This window comes from Lepisosteus platostomus, chromosome 11 (assembly GCF_059453375.1).
Source record: "Lepisosteus platostomus isolate fLepPlt1 chromosome 11, fLepPlt1.hap1, whole genome shotgun sequence".
Classification (NCBI taxonomy): Eukaryota; Metazoa; Chordata; class Actinopteri; order Semionotiformes; family Lepisosteidae; genus Lepisosteus; species Lepisosteus platostomus.
Genome location: NC_142621.1, coordinates 48,535,136 through 48,555,327, shown reverse-complemented (window position 1 = coordinate 48,555,327; position 20,192 = coordinate 48,535,136). Strand labels below are relative to the sequence as shown.

Sequence of the window (20,192 nt, the reverse complement as noted above, 5' to 3'; positions counted from 1 at the left end):
TGGGTGCCCCAGTTTGGTTGCCCCCAACCAAAATGTCTGATTTTATTTTTCCTATGCATTATGCAGGAGCAGTAGGTAATGATTGCTGTTTAACCTCTAGTTCAGGCTGTCTTTCTGTTCCCATTCCTTATCAATTTAAAGAGCTCAGCTCCTTAAGGATCTTACTTAAGATTGCAGAAAAGGACCTGATAATGACTCCTAAGACACTGTCCATCTCCTCGTGTGAAGGTGTGATGGCGAGAGATAGTGGGAGCTTTTAGCCCTAATGGGCACACTTTTCTGAACCTAATCACAGTCCCATTATGCCTCAAATCAAGTCATCCATCCTACAGCTTCTCACCTCTTAGCTTTCTGCTTTTCAACATGATGACACCCCCCACACTCGATCTCCCTGTCCTTCTACACCCTGTGTCCCCCTATTCCTCTCCTGCTCTCTGTCTTTCTGCAGGGGCAGAAGTCCGTGTGGTTTAGGCCATTGTGCGGGTTTCCAAGGTGTAAGGAAGCAGCTGTCACTGTGCAGCAGCTGTAAGTGGAAAGCAAGAAATGTAGCTATTAAACCTTGTCACTGGTTGCATAAGACATGATGAGCAATTCTGGCCCATCAAGGCTCTATTCTCTGCAGTGCACCTTTTATGTGATGTATCCTGCTGGTGGTCACAAGCCTTTACACGGTGTCTTATACCATTCAGAAATAGAAACATCTGCTCCTGCTGTGAGAAAAGGATGCAGCACACACTTACAGCGAGGAATAAAATTACAGCACCTTGTTATCTCCTGCCCAATCCACGGTGCCCACTTCTGCTTTTATATCACAACCCTGTGGCCCACTAAGATAAGGAAGATAAGCTGGCAATTGTGGTCTGGATTCACAGCCAGATTAGATCTTGTCAAGTAATTGACTCGGTGCTGCACAGTCTGGAGATGCACAAGACCTCTAATCTCACAGAGCAGTTGCTTACCTAGGTGGGGTCTCTGAGGCATGAGGAGGTGATTTCCGAAGCCTGAGCTAGTGATGGCTCTTCCGCCCCATTGGCGGCGCTGAAAGTTGAAAACGGTTTCCAAATCCAGGCATCCAATTTTGGGGAAAAATTGAAAAATTGTTCTTGCCGTGGATGGAAAATCAGACCAAGTGTTAAGTTTTCTTCTCATTCAGCAGAAGGTTACCCACCTCAGAAGGTTGTTTGCTGATTTGAAGAACAAAGCCATCAAGGACGGTGATGAAATGACGAAGGACTTATTGTTTACATTAGCTACTGTTTATGATAATTAGAAGTTTGTCCTCTTTTACATGTGCAAATAATAGTCTACAGCACCTACTCTTCGTCATTTTAAAGACTTTTTCCTTAAATTATTATTGGTTAAATAAAACAATGCAAAATATGATCATTACAGTATCACCCATTGTTTTGGGAAATTTTTCATATCTCTCTTACAATACAAATGCAGTAGAAGGTTATTATATATTATTATTTTGATGAATAGCATTAAATAATGAGTGGAATTTGTGCTTGTAAATGATTTTAGGTGAATTTTGAGCATTTATGGGTGAAAATGGGTGGACTTTTTGGGCTCAGCAAAGCATTATAATTTTCCCCATATAAATTAGTCTTGAATTTACTATTTTTCTTTACACAAGGGGTTTTCAGGAATGCATTAAGCTCGTAAATTCCAAGCTCAGGGATACCATCTTTGTCTTCCAATTCAGAATCATTATTGCTCTTGCTAGTAGTCCTAGCAGTTGTAGTTTTAAATCTTCGGGTTAGGAGGGGCAGCCTGCTGCAAACAGAGAGAAGAGTGTAAATTATACATTTTAAGAAACCATCCCTCCTCAGACTAAGTGTAATAGGAGTCCCAGTTCCCCAGCCAGACACAAGGTAAACAGCTCCTGAGTTATGAGTTATGAGAACTCCTGGAAGGAGAAGGAACTTGAAACTGAAGATCAACACAGATAAATTCTCATGGAACTGTCGGTTTGTAACCAGGCTTCAGAGAGAGATCGGCAAGCAAACTCAAGGCCAAATGAATTTCAGGGGAAATATGGCTGAATGATTTAATAATTTGCAGACTTTCCTAGTGACATGGAGTCTGTTAACATACTTTAGAGTGTTTCTAATGCAGATCTACCTATTTTATATGAACCTCCAGACTTAATTTTAATGCATTATGAAAGAATAGCTAGAAGCAGATTTATGTTACTAAAAGCATTTCCAAGTCTGAGAATATTAAAGGATGCCCTTGGGAAATAAATTTTCTACCTTGACTTCAGCATACTTGCTCTGGTGTTACTGTATCCATTATTTTTTCATTTTTTTCTTTAATTCCTCATAGTTTTGACATAATTCTTAATATGTGCTACTGGGCAGCCCTCCTGTCCCTCATGATTTATTTAATATTTATTATTTTTTCTGTGATCTGTTTTGTCTGTTTTCTCATGATTGTGCTTGGGGAATTGGTGCCAGTTTGGGAAAGGTCTGTTACACTGTGTTTGAATTCATTAACTTTTCCTGGCAGCATGCTAAACTGATTTAATGATGCACATAACTTAGCCATCTGGGTAATTCAATGTAGACAGGGAATGTGCGTTAGGTGATTTCTGGAGATTCAGTGTGCGAGAGTTTCAAGGTGACACAAAATACTGTTGCAGTTCCCAAGAAACAGATGAGCCAATGGAATTTCTCTGAATAAATGTTTTATAGAAGGAAAATCAGTCCTGGGCAGGATCCCTATTTGTTTGGAAAGTTCAGAAAATTCATGTCCTGATGTCAGAGAAATTTCTATTTTCTATGTCTTGGACTCTAGTAGTCACAGAACTGAAAATATCTGCATATAAGCAGGAAACATCATGTGTGTCATGCTGTAATTAAGTCTTTGTCCTAGGTTCGCCTCTGGGTTACCCCTCTTACTTGGGTGTGCTGGAGAAGTCAAGAGCACTCAATGCCTTTGTAATGCTCATTTTTCCCTGACTGTAGGAGGTGTAATCGTTGTAAATGTTTGGAATTTGATGTCTTTCCTCTTTATTTCCCTATTTATATCATTATAACCCCCCTAACCCATTCCACTTCTCATGTCTGAATATTATTGGTGTTTGAGCAAGGTTTCATGACGTGCTATAACGCTTCGGCTTTTTTGAACGCGTCGTTTCTGGGAACTCGCACCAAGTCGGCTCCCTGTCTCTCTTCATCGCCTTCAGCTGCTTCTCCATCTCTGGCGATGTCCTCGGTTGAGAGTGTGGTTTCAGGCACCTTACTGACCGATGGCTCTGAGTCTTCAATGTTTGTCATCACGACTTCTTAGAAAGAAGGGCCTATGTGCGTGCTGGCCGGCTCTGACCCAGGGGAGCAGAACGCTTGGCCACTGATTGCTGCAGTAGCCGATGAGTCTTAATTAAAGTGACACGCTAGGCCTGGGTGTCCAAAACAATTGTGCACTTGGGGCTAAATGGTGCTGAAATCGATGTGCTTGTCAACACAATTACATTACGGGCAGAAGGAAGGGGGAAGTGAAAGGCGTGTGTTTGCATGTTGTGCTAAAGATACACAGAGCAGCGCAGTTAAAAGGTTTTGTATCGTCAGACTGGAGGTGGGGCAGGGGCAGAGCCCAGGGCGGCTGCTGTGAATGGCTGAGAGAGGATGGAAACCCATCCAGTTACATAACGGGATTTTCCTGAAGTGTGATGATGGGCATCTGGGTTTCTGTAGGCAAGTGCTATACAAATTCAGGACTATTACTGTACCTGCACTGTGTTTGTGGAGGAATCATCCTGTGACACAAGCATGGTTACGGTATGTGACTAATGCAGGCATGACAAGTTCAGAACAGGGCCTTAATTGCTGGAAAAAATGTGACGTAAATTTAGTTTGTGCCCAATGAAGTAATATTTAGGAAATGGAAGTTAGGATTGCAGAGCAAGATTCCCAAATGTATAGTTACTTTCTGGATATAAAGTGCAAGCTAGTGTTCTTGGCTAATAAACTGCATACTGATTTTAATTAAAAGGAAATTCTATGAAATATACATGGCTCAAAATATGTCTAAAAATAAAGGTTTGTGCAGTTGCCACTTGACTGATGTAGGGTGGTTACACACAACTTTGTTGACAGCCTTGTCTTGCATTGCTTTCACAGCTCCAGCAGCTCGACAGCCAAAGATCTGGAGACTGTAAAGACCAGTTTTACAGCTACTTCCCTCCCAAAGGAGACTTTAACATTTGGCTGTTTCATTAACATGTAATTAATAATTAACCTCAAATTAGGCAGCACTTTATGCAATCATACAGAAAGGTCTTCTATAATGCTATGTGATGTGAATTCCCCTTTCCTGTTTTTGAGGACATTTTTCAAGGTACATTATGTAGTGCAACTTGCTTATGTCTGATCAGACCAGTTTCTGTCCATTTTGACTACTATCCCCTGGCAGATTCTGACTGGCTCCTGATTCTAGCTGAAGCTGAAAGAACGAGGAAGCTTTCAAGCGGAGCTGCTGTGTAAACTGGGTTTCACAGAGGGCTCTGGGACGTGGAGGAGTCCTCTGATCCCCTGCCCGCTGCAATCTGCAGATCTCCTGTGCCCGGAGGCATGCTCTGCCTGCTCTGTGTTTAGGGATGGACAGAAAAAGCCAATCAAACGCAATGTTTTGTTTAGCCTTGCATTAGGCCCGTGGGTCTCCGGGCACAGGGGGCTCGTTCTCTTTGCCAGGCGCGTGAAGGTGGAAATTGTTTGCTAATTGTTTCAGAACCTGGCTTGTGACAAACCCTTTTCTTGCCAAGTGTAGGCATGGGTTCAAGCATCTGCGTACTGTGGCTTCTTTAGCAGCATGTAAACCTGGAAATGGGCCTGAACCATCTCTCCCTGTGTCCAGTACATGACTCTTCTACCGGGGAAAGTGCTTGTATTCTTATACTTTTAGTTCTCCAAGGTCCTAGTATTGAAACTAAAACCTCACAATGTAAGTGAAGGTCAGTGTCAGGTGTGCTGTAATAGGACTGGGTTTGTGAAAGCAGTTCTATAATCCTTGGTAGGCAGAGCATTTATCTCACCCCTGTATACACTGTATGACAGTGTATTTCAGAGATTGCTAATGGGAAGCAAGGTATTGGCTGTTCTCTTTCAAAACAGAATGTACTGAATGGCAATATTTAATTATTTAATCATGGATACCTGGGTTGCTCAAATGCAGTAGTAACTAATATTTGTGGAGCTCAATACCACCTGTTGATATAATGGATAGCTTTATTTAATTGCTGATGAAATCTTCTGCCTGGACAACCCTGCAAGACTTGCTGGCTTTCCAGATGGGGTCGCCTTTGAGCAGCTGGCAACTGCAGAGCAGCCATGACTGGGCGTTCTGCATGATGTTGGCGCTGCAGTGACGCAGCTCAGGTTCCATGACTGGGTGTTCTGCATGATGTTGGCGCTGCAGAGACGCAGCTTGGGCTCACAGTCAGGCACCGGGACCACCCGGAGCACTGCAGTTCAGCACTGTACTGGACACTTCTTTAGTTTAATACAACAATTCCAAATCCCGACCTGTTAAAAAATGTTCACCTTTGGAAACTGATAAACCCCAGTTTCACTAAAGCACTGGGAAGAAAATGGACTTCCGGTGTGGATTTCGTAGGAAACACAACATCTCCCAGCCAGCAGCGGGGAAAAGCAAAGCGCACTCTGTCCCTCCCTCTCTCCCCGACTCGCTGTCAGCTGCTCAGTCTCGTGTGCCTGCCAAGGGCCTGTTATTGAAGGTTCTAAACTATCTCAAGTGCACTTTTAAGAAGAACTGGAGAATGATAGTAAGAGACGAGGGAAGGGCTGCTAACCAGGCACGTCTGAGCAGCAGGGCGGACTGGTGTAATTAATACCCTAACACTGGATTACACACTAACAACACTCTTCCTCCCCACTTCACATGCAGTGATCAAAGATATGCGTTGTCTTTCTTACACATTTTGTACATTTAAAACTTGCCTTCTGAAAACCAAGAGGCAGGAAACATTGAAAATCCTCTTGCCCTCATTCTGCCTTCGAGGGTTTTAAGACAGCTGGTGGCAGAGGGTTGACCAGGAACAGGCCTGCACTGCCAATGGCCCGGCTGGTGTTCAGAGCTGTGGGTCCTGCGAGGACCAGCCCTGACACCTGAGCGATGTCTGTGTAAAGATATAGTGGGGAAAGGTGTCCCTTGTAAAAGTTCCGTTGATTACGAACTTTCCAAGACCAAGTCCTGCTCCTGCACGGCCCTGTCTCCTGTCACCTCTCCAGTTCTCCTCTGTCAGCCAGCTGCACGAAACCCCTGTAGACAGTAAGACAGCAATTAAATGAAACCACTAAAATATTATTTTGCACCTCATTTCTTTTTTTAGTGTGGGTCACAGTGCTGCTTAAAACTTCATCACACCTATAAAGTTAAATTAAAAACTAATGTTTTTTCTAGCAGCTGACATTTCAAATTAGCTCCAATAACTTCTGCTGGACTGGTCAGGTGACCAGGGGTGATGGGTGATCTGGAGAGTGTCGTTGGGGCAAGTTCCTCCATCCTGCCCCACCCTGCCTCCCCATTGCAGTAGCACAATCTGTTGCATCTGTCTGTGGGTCAGAATTGTGTGCATGGGCTGTCCCAATAGAGTTGGGTCAGGTGACACTTGTATAACAGATGAAAGTGTATTAAAGATTAATCAATGTCTTTTATTAAAGGGAAAATGTTGCATGATGACCCTCAGAGAACCAGCCTGAAAGCCGGATTGCCAAGCTCTTGATTAGTGCAGCTGCTGGAGAAGTAGTGTTTCTAACGCACAAAAGATGAGCTGTTGTAATATTCAGCATGCCCAAGAGAGTGTAATCACTCACTCACCAACATGTAAATGTTAAATTATCAACAAGTTGTTTTTTTGGCAGACCTCTTGAAAGCAATTTGTTTAATGAAAGATTTGTGAGCGAAATGTCAAATAGACTAAATGTAGCAATCTGCAATTTAAATAATCCCTTATAGAAAACAAACTTATAAACACATCCTCCTGCTATCTCTTGCTTTTATTTTAAATTGAATATTAGTAGTTTATGCATTAAGTATTTTATTTCTGGGATGAGTTCTATTAAAGAAATGCATTTTTAGTCATGAGAGGTGGTCTGGAACTCCAATGGGACAGCAGCTCCCTTGTCCCAGTGACGCTGGCTGGGTTATACTGTTCTGGCAGCTTCAGTGGGAGTCAGGGACACGGCTGCTGGCATCAGATTATCTTGTGCATCGTCAGGGACCCCCCATCAAGCACAGATGTCTCCCCTCGACAGCTGTTGTCGGCTTGTTTTTACAAATTAATTGAGAAAAGCAACTGCCTGTGCCAGGATGAGAGAGAGGAAGATGCTGAGGTTTTTCCACAGAGGTTCGTGGATCCTGTGAGCTGATTCTCCTACAGAGGTCCTGCAGGAGAAGCTCATTCATGCATAATGAAAGAAGCAAATAACCTCTGGAGACTCAGTGTTCCAGCTCAAGGGATCAATGGAAAATTAATTGATTAATTAATGTTAAAATGTTGCTAATGCACAAAGCATATATAAAAAAGGAAATAACTGAGGATACCTAGAATGATTTGTGCTTTGATTAATTTTAAAAGATTTCAGATACCAGCTGGACTGTAGAACAGGGCAATCAGAATTGTAGTTAAACCTGAAATCATTAAACACCTTTGCCTGGATGCACAGCTTCCAGTTGTTAGTTTATTCAAATTGCTGTCAATGGGACTCCTGTGGAGCAAAGGCACTTAACACCCTGCCCTTCTGCAGGAGAGGAGTCTCTCTCAGTCACTGGGAGAAGCCAGTCCGAGAGCTCAGCATCAGATCAGCAGTATGAGCTCACAAGGGCCTCTTAGAAAATGAAGTGTCTGTAAATGTTAGCCTCCACATGAGATGAGATGATTTCTCAATCATCAAATAGTGTAACTGTGCTGCACCTCTTTCAGGTCAAAAGTCCAGCCTTAATTAGAGCTGTGACAGCAGCGTGGCAGTGCTTATATCTTGCAGCTTTTGGGTCCTGGGTTCAATTCTGGGCTGGGACTTCTGTGTGGAGTCTGCATGGTCCATGTGGGTTTCCCCTGGGTGCTCTAAACATGTTGGATGGGTTGTTGAGTGTTTGTGTGGGATGGACTGGCATCTGTGATTCCCTCTTCAGTTGTGCAATACTCTGATTCAGACTCAGACATACAGCAGTCTCTCACTTGCACCTGTGTATTTTTATTTCCTCATCCCATCACAGGAGCTGCTGAAGCTAAGTCTTGTTAGAGGTTTGTTTTGCTGCAGTTGATTGGAGGACAATGGTGGGAGATATTTTAAAAGTCTGTTTGAATTGGTCTCTGCATTTGCTTTCACAGATTAGTGACCAGGGTGGGGACTTGGAGCACATGTGTGCATCGACACTGGATTTTACAATTGATCTACAACACACAGCTCTGGTGTCTTCTGACAGATCATTGATGAGGTAAAAAAATTGCCTTGTTTGAAGTGGGAAGATATGGAAGGCAGCTGGCGCTCTGCTCACCCAGAGCTTCACTCAACAGAGTCGTGCTTTGTGTAAGAGCTTTCTGTATTGTATCTCTGTATCGATTCTCAAATACCAGGGAGGGACAGAGAGCGTCTCTCTGACTGTGCTCTCCAGAGTTAAGACAGGCTGAGACTAACAGATTTACCATGCACGTTCCTGCTGAGGGATTGCTGCTCTTATTTATAGCTCTTTAAGAGCACTCTTCCCACGGAGCAGGGAGGAGCATGTGCTGAGGAATGAAATCCCAGCAGCCCCAGACTGGCCCTTCTTCATTCAGACATTGCTTCCTTTGGTCTACTGGGACACTGCCGGCCCAACTCTACCAGAAGCTACAGGGTGACTGATGTGGTGCACTTTGCTCAAGTTCAATTTCACACCAATTCCTGCAGCTCCCAGCACGCTGAAGGGAACAGCCAGGAAAACAGGCAGCTTGATCACATAGCATCACCAAGCTGATATAGACTCATCTGCAAGCTCAGGCACGTGAGGTCTGCAGGGCCTGACGAAGACTGTCAGGCGGAAGGCTGGTGTTTAAACCCTGGACGCGGACATGTGTGGAAACGCTTGATTTCTGTTTTTCTTTTTCCAATTTAATGGATAGGCTCACTCAGTCAGACAGTTACATATTCAGCTTTATTCTTCTCTATTGTAGATGTCTTTTGTTTTCAATATATAATAATACATTAATGCAACTATTGCCTTAATGTGATTAGTTGCCACACTTTCAGTCCCTGCTGAGCTGTTTTCAGCTACAGGAGCTAGACAAGTCAAGGAGGAAGGAGACAGAGATGCAAGGAGAGATGTCTGTGAGGAGCCCAGGGTGAGCTGTGCTCTGGAGCCTGATCTCAGAGCCTCACAGTGGCTTCCAGGAGTCTGGGCTGGACTTCACATTCACAAGCTAAGCTCTCGCATCCGTGGGCATCACTTTTCACACCCTTGATTTCGAGTTTGCCCACAGGTCCGTGTTCCTCTGCCAGCCCCGGAGCTGCATCAGTCAATCTAAACGAATCCGATCGGAAGTCTCTGTGCATCTTCCCAAAGCCCTTCTTTTTCCCCACTGTCACAGCCTGCAGAGAGGCTGATCTCCAGCCAGATTCCAGCTTAGTCACTGGGAGAGTTAACTGTCACTGTGAGGGACCTCAGACGCCACTGAGAGGCAGACAGGGATGAGGAAGCACTCAGGCACAATGAAACAAGCTCCCTCTGAGTTTCTCATGTCACTCCCTTCAGGCATATGGAATTAGAATAAATTATTAAAGAGGAATATTTTGTTTTGGGATCAGACACTTGAGCGCACTGGAGCTTGACGTTTCTGTGTAAACTCAATGTCTCCATCATGGCAACGAGCTGAATCTGAAAGGAAGCTCTACAACACTGACTTGACAATCCAGTCCTGCTAAAATGAAAAAGCAGGCCCTGGAAGAGTCTGCTCTTGAAATGTTTTCATATTCATCCCTTTGGTCTCTTTGACCACAGCATCACATAAAACTAGTGCCAGCTTTATTCTTTCCCTTCAGAATTGTACCCTTCAGAGCTCAGATTATTCTCTCCCAGTCTGCACTCATAACTCACCCCAGGGATCAGCACGGCTCTGAACCTGCTCGGACTCCTCTAGTTCTAGGCCGTGCGACGCGGAGCTGTGCAGTATTCCAGATGTGGAGGAACAGCAGCACTGGAGAGGTTCAGCATCACCGCTCTTGGCATTACTGAGCTGCGTTGTCTTTAGCTCTTGCATGCTTCTGCTTCCTGTCTCTGTGCAGGTGGCTGTGTAATTAGGTTTTGTGTTTCCTTTTCCTGCACATGTAGCATATTAATATAAAAACCCATTTACATCCCTGCAGGTGGAAATTGCTCTTAATAGCATGATCTAGATGGGACGTGTGTGTGGGATTGTTTTGCGGAGCGGTATGGCTGTAGCTCCTGCCCTGGCTGTCACAGCGAGGTTGAATTCGCCCGCCGCTCACTGGTGTCCGGAGTGGGGATGGAAGAGAGCTGCCAAGTAACAGCACAGTCCTCGGTTCCCGCTCTCCGGATCTCCCCAGCTCCACGTAGACGCGTCTCGAACCCGGGTCTTTCTCACAGAGCTGTCCTTGACGGTCACTGCGTGCTGCCTTCTCACCCGACGTGGGGTCTCTGTGACTGAAGCGCTCCCGGCGCTGAAGAGGCTGGGTGTTTGAGCGGAATCAATCCTGAATCTGAAGCTGCTAGAGAGGCTCCTTTTCCACTCTTCGAAGGAGGGAGCGGAGAGGGACAGTTAATCTGACTCTGGCATCTTCTGGAAACCTTTAATGTGCAAGACTTAGTTCTTCATCGCTTAGTTAGTTTTATAAGTTGAAGGATGTGTTTGAAATTACTAATCACTTACATGTTTTGAATAAATAGGTTGACACAAGCCCTTTAGATTCAATGCTGCTATTTCAAATAAAGGTTTGTAATGCGTTTTCTTTTGAGTTTATATTATTTTCCTGGTCCTTTATCTCTTTCCTGTATGGTGATATTTAAATGTGCCTTCTGTTCTGTTGCAGTACACGGAACTGGAACAAAACAGAAAGAAAATCCACAAATATACAAATCTAAGAAAAGCTGGTGTTTGGTTTCGATATTTTATGCAAATTGAGGACCTGTCCGCTGAAATGAAGCAAGTCCAGTTATTGTGCAGTGAGCCCGGAGGACAGGACAGCTTGATCTCCTGGCGAGAGGCAGAGAATCAAGACCAAGCTCTCGGGCGCAATTGCCTTCAGTGGTTTCCACCGGGAACCCAGTTGACATGACTTAGCTCTGCAGCAGAAACAATTAAACGCATCCTCGCGCGGGCGGGCATAATTGAATTCTCGCATCCGTTAGCGTTAATCACTCCACACTGCGGACAGGCCAGGGATGGATACGAACTGGTCAGCGTCCCTTCAGGACTGGAAGTGACTCATCCCTGGGAGCTCATTTGGTAGGGAGCTGAAGAGTGCTTGGCTTTCTGCTTCTGTTTTTTTTTTCTTTGGAAAATGTTCTAGTGGTTTTGCTGAAAAAAGGCAGGATCTTCACTGGGATATTTTTACAGGAAAGGGGTAGCGGAGTCACAGATAATCCTGACCTGCACTAGCAGGGCTCCCCGTGAGGTCCTGATGTCTGTCCAGCGCTCCTCTCATGTCCACTGTAGTCCGGCCCTCACCTGGCAGCATGCGCAGGAAATCCCAAGAGTGTCCCTGCCCTGATCCGCGTTTCACGCTTCAGGTCTGGTTTGAAGGTACTTTTCCGGAGTGCAAACTTGGGAGGCGCATGACGACACAGCTCCTGGGCACTGCAGGGGTCTTTCACTCTCTGTTACTGTATGTGTACGGACCCCTGAAGCCTCATCTGAATAAATCCTTCAACTGCTACCACCGCCCTCTGTTCCTCTTACTTCATGATGTAGAGGGGCTCCTCTCAACCTGCAGTCCCTCAGTCCTCAGCCGAACGTGTTGAATGGGATAATTAGTGTCGTGATCATTCTCCGTTGAGGAGATGACTAGCAATTGCAGCTCTCGTGGTGTTAAAGCGCTGGAATGCTGTGGCCAAGTAACCCTGGTTTCTTGAGAAGATGGCAGAGTGAGGGCCCTAGTCACAGCCTCCTGTGTCTTCACAGCTGGGCTGTCAAGGGAGACGGTCGGTTTGCAACGTATTGGGCTGCAGACTCTCTGGGTTTGAAAAGGTTATAGTGCTGATGAGGTCCACTGACCTGGGGCAACATTTCTAGCAGTTTCTGATTTTTAGGCAGTGCAAACATTTACAAAGACCCCTTAACCGATTACTCTACCCTTGAAATTGGATATTAGAGCTTGTAGTGGCAAGAGGCATGCTGGGAAGTCAGGGTTGCTATGGACACCTGCACTCTTGCTGGCGTCATCGGTCTTTGGTCTGTCCCGGGCCTGTGAAGCATCCTATTACTGCCCTCCCTTGGTCAGGGCGATAGGCCAGCGCAAAAACAAGTCATCAGTGCTAGTGCTCCTAGATTGTCCCGGGTCCGATCCCCTGCCCCTGATGCAATCATGACAAATAATCCCAGCAAGCATGTCAGGTCAAGACTCCCTGGAAATGAACCTAAACTTGATTTTCCAAGAAAATTCACAGCTTTCAAAAAAACAAATGCCGCTTAATGGGTAATATTGGTACAAGTCTAAACCAAAGGAGAAAAAATCCCAGGTTTAATTTATTTCTGAAATCAGGCAGGGTTTTTAATTGTTTCTGTCTGTTGTTTTTGCAATCAGGCAGGCCAGCCCTGTTACCTCGGGTGCAGTCTGCTCTTCAGAGTGAGCGCGACGTTGGGACAAATGGCCTTTGGCTTTGCCTGGGATACAGCAGACGACAGAACAGAGTGACGGGAACAGAACAAGGTAATTATTTCCTCATCCAGCTGGCCTGCAGATTCTCGCAAAGGTCCCACTTTAAACATTTCTCGCTGCTGACTTTTCGATTGCCACAGTGACTCATGTTCATGTTTAGAATCCAGACACAAATCTCATTTGAAACTCCTCTGTGGCTCAGCACTGGTGTGCCCACAGAGCCCACAGGCGTCCACATTCCATCACACATGCGGAGCGGTGGCAATGTGGCTAAGGATCTGTGCTTGTGGCCTGAAGGTTGCCGGTTCAAATCCTACAGCCAGCAGAGGAATCCTACTCTGACGTGACTAATAGTGTCGTCGGTGTTATCTAACAGGCTGACGCCACAGGTGTCTCATCTGTTCACAGGCTTAATTCAGGTGTTTGTGAATTTCATCTACATGGAATTCTCTTTAAAAAAAACAGGGAAACGGGTACAGGGAATTGAATTCTCTGGAGGGACGATAAAAAGGCAGACAGTTTTGAGGTATGAATTTAAAATTGCAGAATTTAAATCCAGGCTTATTAAGTATGTCACAATTTTACAATACACTAGCAAAACCTCATTTAAAATATTTGTAGAAAATGTGGTCACTGGATTCCAAAAATCCTGGGATTGTTAGCAAATAAAATTTGAAAAAAAAACTATAGGGAGTGCCAAACTGAGCCCACACTAGGGGAATCGCAGAAAGACTCCGACAGAGACAGGGCTGGTGAGGAAGAGGCTGGAAGCTGAGAGCTGCTGGAAACCCAGGGACTCGTGACGAGACGAGGGAGACCTGATTGCTCTGTGGCCTCAGGAAGATGATGTGGTGAGGATATTGGTGTTAAAAGCAGGGCTGGGCAACTTGTTCCAGACTCCCACAGACCTTCGGGTAAAGAAGTGGCTTCCGTTCTCAGTTTCAAATACACTCCCACAGAGTTTCTTCTGGTTCGTATTTCACTGTTCATTCAGGAGAAATCTTGTTTTTGTTAATACTTGTATCGATATCTTCATAACCTTCTCTATTCAAGACTCATAGAGACTGCCATTTGGTGCCATTCCTTCATTCCAACATTGGGAGCTCCAACACTGTCAGCAGCACACACTACAGAAATGCAAGGGCAGAATCTGCAAGACTCAAGGGAACTGTAGATTGTCTGTGCCATTCTGCAATACTGTAAATCAAAGCACAATTTGTGCCCCATTTATGAAGCTTTTTACAGATCCAAATAAATGACAGGCAGTCTTCCCCTGAGGTTCTATGGTTTCCAGGCCAGAACCATCAGAGTGGTCTGGTTCTAGACATGGTTAATGTCAGCACATAACTGGCAAGCCATTTAAAAAAAGACATTATTTTAAACATTAAATTGCAAATCCCTTACAACATTTTTCTTATAAATGACAAAGCATGATGACAAATTGTTTGAATGAGTCCCTGGAAATGCGCCATTCGTTTCTTCCCCACTCTCCAGCCAGTAGAAGAAAACCTGTTATAAATATTTGTTTCAAGTACTTTTTTGTGTCCTCTCAAAGCTCAAAGTGCCAAATAGCTTGTGCTTCTCTGCGTTGTACTTCAGAAGTCCTGGGCTGCAGGTGATCATACCTGTGTGGTTACGACATCATCTCCTGTGAAGACTATGATCTTAATTAACAGTCCACATTAGCAGTGGTAGCACATCCTGTAGATGAACTGCTTCCACTGTTTGAAAAGAGATTAGACTTTGTAACAGACTCTGCAAACACAGGGCATTATCTGTATTCTTCAAGACCTGCAGCTATCTGCCAGTATTCATTCTGGAGACACTCCACCACACTGCTCCCTCTGCCACCAGAGGGTCTGCACTCACATGAGTGCTTTCCATTACACTTGGCACAGAGCTGTGCGTAAGTGCAAGGTGAAGGCAAATATTTTGACAGTCGTGATTCACCATTATGCTGAAACTCTGAGGTAAATTATGCCCAGTTCTCAAGAGCTCTGGCTCTGCAGAGCCACAGGCAGAAGCAGGAAAGGTCAGTGGATAAAAGCTGTTAATTGCGAGACAGGGCTCTGTGTTGTCACCTCCTCCCCTATAACAACCTGCACACTTCTCATGTCCACTCTAATGAGGATCATTAATCACACTTAAGACATTAACGACACTACTCCCCCCGAACCAGCAGACAGGATTTCGGAGAGCACTACCCTGATGCTTGGCTGAATTGCTGGGGGCAGAACAGCGAGGCTGCTGTGAGGATTAGGACAGAGAGTTTGCCAGTTGCTTGACTTGTAAGGCTGTTGTACAGACAACTGAGGAAATAGTCTTCTCCATTCATTCCAGGTAGAGGAAGGCATGCTCCTGTGTGTGTTTACTACAGAAACAGTAACTCTGTGAGTGCAGAACACTACAGATTAGCACTGTAAAACACACAGAACAGCCAAGGGAATCTACAGAAATCTTCATTTCGAACAGCGGTGGTAATATTTCACAGGAGGATAAGCAAGCACGGCTAGTTAAGAAGCCCAGAGAGTGGACTTTTCCAGTGGTCAGTTGATCTCTGTCAAAGGGCCTGGCTGGGGGCAGTGCTTCACTCAGTGCCACTCGAACCCGGAGCACAGTGCTGCTGTACAGCTCCCCACTCCCTCTCTGGGTCCCCTCCTCTCTCTACAGTACTGCAGTCTGCCTTATATCACACAAATCAGGCCTCTTCATGCACTGACAGGCTTCCAGTCCAGGAAGAAGAAAAAGTGTCCCTCGAGAAACATCCCATATTTTCCTGTTTCTATGCCTGCTGCATTTCTGTATCCAAAAGAGGATTCACACAGATCTGTAGATAGCATTCACTCTGTTCTGTTGATAGAAACAGACTTTAACTTAGGTTGCATGTTACTGTGGTCAGCAATTCTGCTTTACACCTCCACAGTCCTGGGTTCGACTCTAGAGTTTTCATGTTTTTCCCATGTTTCAGTGGCTGCCCCTCCCAAAGACATGCAGGTGGGGTTTGTTGGTTACTCTAACCTGTCCCTTGCTTTGTAATCAAGGGGTTTTCATGCTTAGGATGTTTCACAGTGCAGCCACTAGCTGCTCTGAGACTCTGGAGAAGCAGAACCAAGAGTGGACTCCTCTTTCCAAGAGTGGACTCCTCTTGTCCGGTTTCTGCACGTCCTGTATGGAATCCCTCTCTGGCCTCTTGTCAGACACAGAGATTCTGCACTGAGCGCTCCAGGTTCACCAGAAAGGAGGAGTCTGGAGAAGAGTAAGAACCCAGTCACTGTGAGGTCAACTTAATTCTGCTAGTGCTGCTGAATTCTGCTAGGGGGCGCTAGGAATTCAAGACACAATCTCTCCAACAGAACTGGTTCCCGGAGTGCTGTCCATTCTGTTATTGTTGCTGAAGGACCATCCTCTCAGCCCGACTTCATGTTCCCCCCTGGATGGTTGTTAAGGTGCTTTAAAATGATCACCAGCAGCACTTGTCATTGCCTGGAGAATTTATTTTTGGAAGGCTTAAAGGGACTTTGTTGCTGACTTTTAAAAATCCAGATCGGTCTCCCTTCCCACTCAATTAGTGGTTTTGCACACGTAATAATATCTGATTTCATTAGTTAGTTCTGCTCAGCAAACCCCTGCCGTCCTTCTGAGGGGAGAGTAAATCACGGGAAGGTGCCGTGCCTGCGCGGTGTCGGTGTGGGAAAACCGTGGGCACACGGCAGATACAGGAGCTCCTTGTTCTTCTTTCCCTGGGGAGATCCGGAAATTTGCCATGGTTCCCTGACCACACCTGCGTGAGGCACCGTTCGGCAAGCAGCCAGACGCACTGAGGGGCACTGTGGGTCCCCGAGCCATGTGGAAACCAAGCCTGAGTGGTTCGGCCAGAGGAAGCAGACGTGTCCAGTCACGGTACTAACCTGGGAAAACAGGGAGAGAGATGAAGTTGGTGTGTGAGGCTGAGGGGTTTGCAATCCATGCATCACAGCACCCTGTAGTTACTGCACACTCAGGCTTGTCGTTTATCTTAGCTGTTCGTTCTCCTTGGAAGGAAGAACTAAAGGTGAAGGAAGCAGACCAAGGGTTTTGGAATTAGATTGATGTTGATAAGGCTCTCCTGTTCCAGGGGTCGTCATGCAAGAGTAATGTTACAGATTGCAGAGCCGAGACCTGCATGGCAGAGAGCTGGAGATATTATCCCGAGCTGAGACCGCGTGGTTTGTTTTTTAAAAAGTCTGGACTCGGGGAGTGCAGGAACTTCCCCTGCCTTCAGTTGTGCAGAGTGGGGATCTGTACTGGCCTGACCCTTAAAGACTGGGCCCTGCAGCCCAGACCCTGCCAGTTTCTGTGTGGCTGACAACGCTGAGTGACCGTGAATGTGATGGGGGGCTGCTGGGATCAGCTCTCCTGCAGGTACTGGGGCTCAGTGTGAGATTGGCAGCTGGCCCTGACAGAGGCTGCGTCTGAGCCTGGGCTCTGCTGGAGCTGCAGCAGTGGGGCCTTGAGGGGCGGAGGTGCTTAACAACTGCGCATTCTGGATTGGAGGGAGACGTAGAACAGGAAACGGAACAGGGAAGAACAGGTAACACGGCCACTGACCTCCACGTTAAAGCTGTATTCTTTACTGAAAGCAGACAAGGCACTATACTGATGCATCTTCATTTCTCTGCAAAATTAAAAATTAAAAAATATTTTTCCAGGAAGCAGAAACTTACAGATGCTCCTGAAAAGTTGTGGCTGCCGTAGTGAAATGAGGGGTATAGATCAGGACCCGTTTCGTACGATTGGTACTCATGAAAACAACAGAACTGCTGGGTAATATTCAAGCTGGAAGGCAAAAGCTTTGTTCTGTTTGCATCAAAAAGTAGGAAAACATTGGAGTTTGTTTCTGTGAAATACTTCCTTTTGTTATTGGTGAAAAGCACATATTTACTCTATCTCACTGCCATTCTCCTAACTAGGAGGACATTCTTAGAAGTGCAGTTGAGTCTGAGAGGTGACTGCCAGCGCTGCCTGCTCAATTTGTTGTGGAGGAGTTCATGTGTTTGCCGCTGTGATCTCTCTTCATTAGACGCTGTAATGGCATCGCTGTGAGGCAGTCCCCTCTTGCAGGTAGTTCTGCAGAACTCCCTGTTCCACAAACAGACCAGATTGTGTACAGTAGCTTAAGGGCTTTGGAAAGGCGAACATCTGGATCAACAAGAGGGCATGCTGCTCCCGCGTGGGCTAAGACAGAGGGAGGCTTCGTCTCCCAGAATCCCAGGGCACAGCTTCCACAAGAAAGTCAACCGCAAGAAATAATCCCGTGACACATCAATTGCTGACACTGTTCTTGATCATTTTCAAGATGAAGCGCACGAATGCTCCTGCTAAAAGCAAAGAAAAAAAATCAGATGCCTGTTCATGTTGTGCATTTGTGCGAATCTCCTGGTATCATTTTTGATCTAGTGAGAAGGAATCAGTTGCAGCCTAAAGTACTGTATAAGCGCATGACATGAAACAAGGTCATTTGCTCTTTAAAAGCTGGAATATAACAATAGAGACTGAACAGACTGGCAGGAGCTTATGTTGGCTCACAATTAATTGTATTTATTCATAAAAGAAGCTTCTTTGTGAAGCAAATGGCTTGCTGATGTGTAATTCAGAGTTACTGGATTGATCAAACAGTTACCGGGTGGATGTGGCTGAATTAGTGCTGAACTGACTGTGTGATAACCCTTTGACTCTGTCTCACCTCTGATCTTGATTAAGTGAGCCAATTATTTGGAAAACAAATTTTGCCCAGCGCAGACACGTCGGTACAGTGGTTACAGTTGGCTGTCTCTCATGACGTAAGCACCTCTCATCTGCAGCTTCCAGATGGCTTGTAGGTATTGCTTCCAGGTGTCTTTATATGGTTTGAATTTTTTGTGATGATTTAAGGCAACATCTATAAGGCATTTTTCTCCACACTTTTTTTGACAAAGTATAAGCAAACGAATCGGAAGGGCTCTGGCGTGTTGCTCTGAGCTGCGGTCCTCTGTCCCAGGTGCTACAGAGCCCCAGCAGTCGCAGCCTCTGTCTGAGATCCAGCCGGTCCTGGAAGATTTCTCCAGTCTGCAGCATCGCCTTCTCTTCCAGAGCCCTGTATCATCACCAGCTCGTCCGTAGCCACTACTCCGAAATCACAGAGCAATTAAGGAGATGAATACAGCAGCCTTCGCATTTCAGTTTGTTAAAGCTTAAGAACTGCGATTAGCTTAATTATCCCTCAGTCCCTGGAGCTCTTCATTGACCCTTCGGTGTTCTTGTCATCGACTGGCGATGATCCTCTGACTTGGGCTTGCATCTGTCACTCTGCCTGGAGACTGCTGCTAGCAGGACGATACCTAATCTGGCCTCCTGCATGATCTTGATAATAACATTTATCTCACCTTTCTTCTCTCTTTGTGGCACATGCACAGTTTCAAATCTCTACAATTCTCGCAGTAAAAATGTTGAGCTCTTCCATTCCTGATCTAAGAGAAGGGGTCTGGGGGAGGCTGGAGTGTTCCAGCCCCAGCACATGGCCAACATGACTGAGCTTTTGATACCTTGTTTTCATGATCAGCTGTCCCAGCCTGCATCTCACAGAGGTATCACTCCAGCAGCAGCTCTGCACCACCCATCACCTGTTACCTCCTTCCCAGCGTGGTCACGCGGAGACCTCTTCTTGATCCAGCGCAGCGCAGGAATCGCTCTAGAGTTATTGGAAGCTCCCGAGGAAGGAGCTAGAGGAGAGTGTGTACATTCCAGGGATGCATTTGTTAAGACTGCATATTTTAAAAGCTTTTATTTCATGACTTGATGTATGATCCTAAAGTTCAGCAGCCAGGATTGCACCCTTGGCAAGAAATTATGATTCACATAGCAGCTCTCCAGGGCCATGTGTTTCCCAGATGTACAATAGAGCGGTTCTGCTTTACTCTGGAAGTGCATGAAAGTCCTATTAGGAGGACCTTCCTAATTAGGAGGTCCCAGAAGAACACTAGAACGTGAACTATCAAGAGTTGGGGGTTCATGACCAGTGAAAAGCCCTAATTAGCTCTTGGCATCTGCTTGTTCTTATCTCTCCTACCTCTCTTGCCCTGTGCATTGCATAGCTATGTAAGGAGAGGAAGTGTCCAGGTGTGGGGTTCGGCTACAATATTCAGCCTCTGAATCCTGTAGTATAAGGAAAGTGGAAGGGTGGGATTTGATTTAGAACTCCTGTTTCATAGCGTTCATAGCATACCTGTTTCATTTCTTTAATTTCAGGGATTAGCTGAACTCAGGCTGGTGCATGAGTTGTACATCATTTGGTGTCGTTAATATAAATGCTTGTTTGTCTGCCAGCAGATGTAATGAACA

General features: G+C 45.6%; 1 long non-coding RNA gene across 3 annotated transcripts in view; it reads left to right on the top strand.

The window, feature by feature from the left end:
* Positions 1-20,192, top strand: part of LOC148652945 (uncharacterized) — a 50,242-nt gene that overhangs the window by 11,154 nt on the left and 18,896 nt on the right. For all 3 annotated transcript variants that reach the window (XR_015925485.1, XR_015925483.1, XR_015925484.1), the window contains exons 2-3: positions 8,354-8,460; positions 12,762-12,887. This is a non-coding gene — a long non-coding RNA (uncharacterized LOC148652945). The remainder of the gene's footprint in view (positions 1-8,353; positions 8,461-12,761; positions 12,888-20,192) is intronic.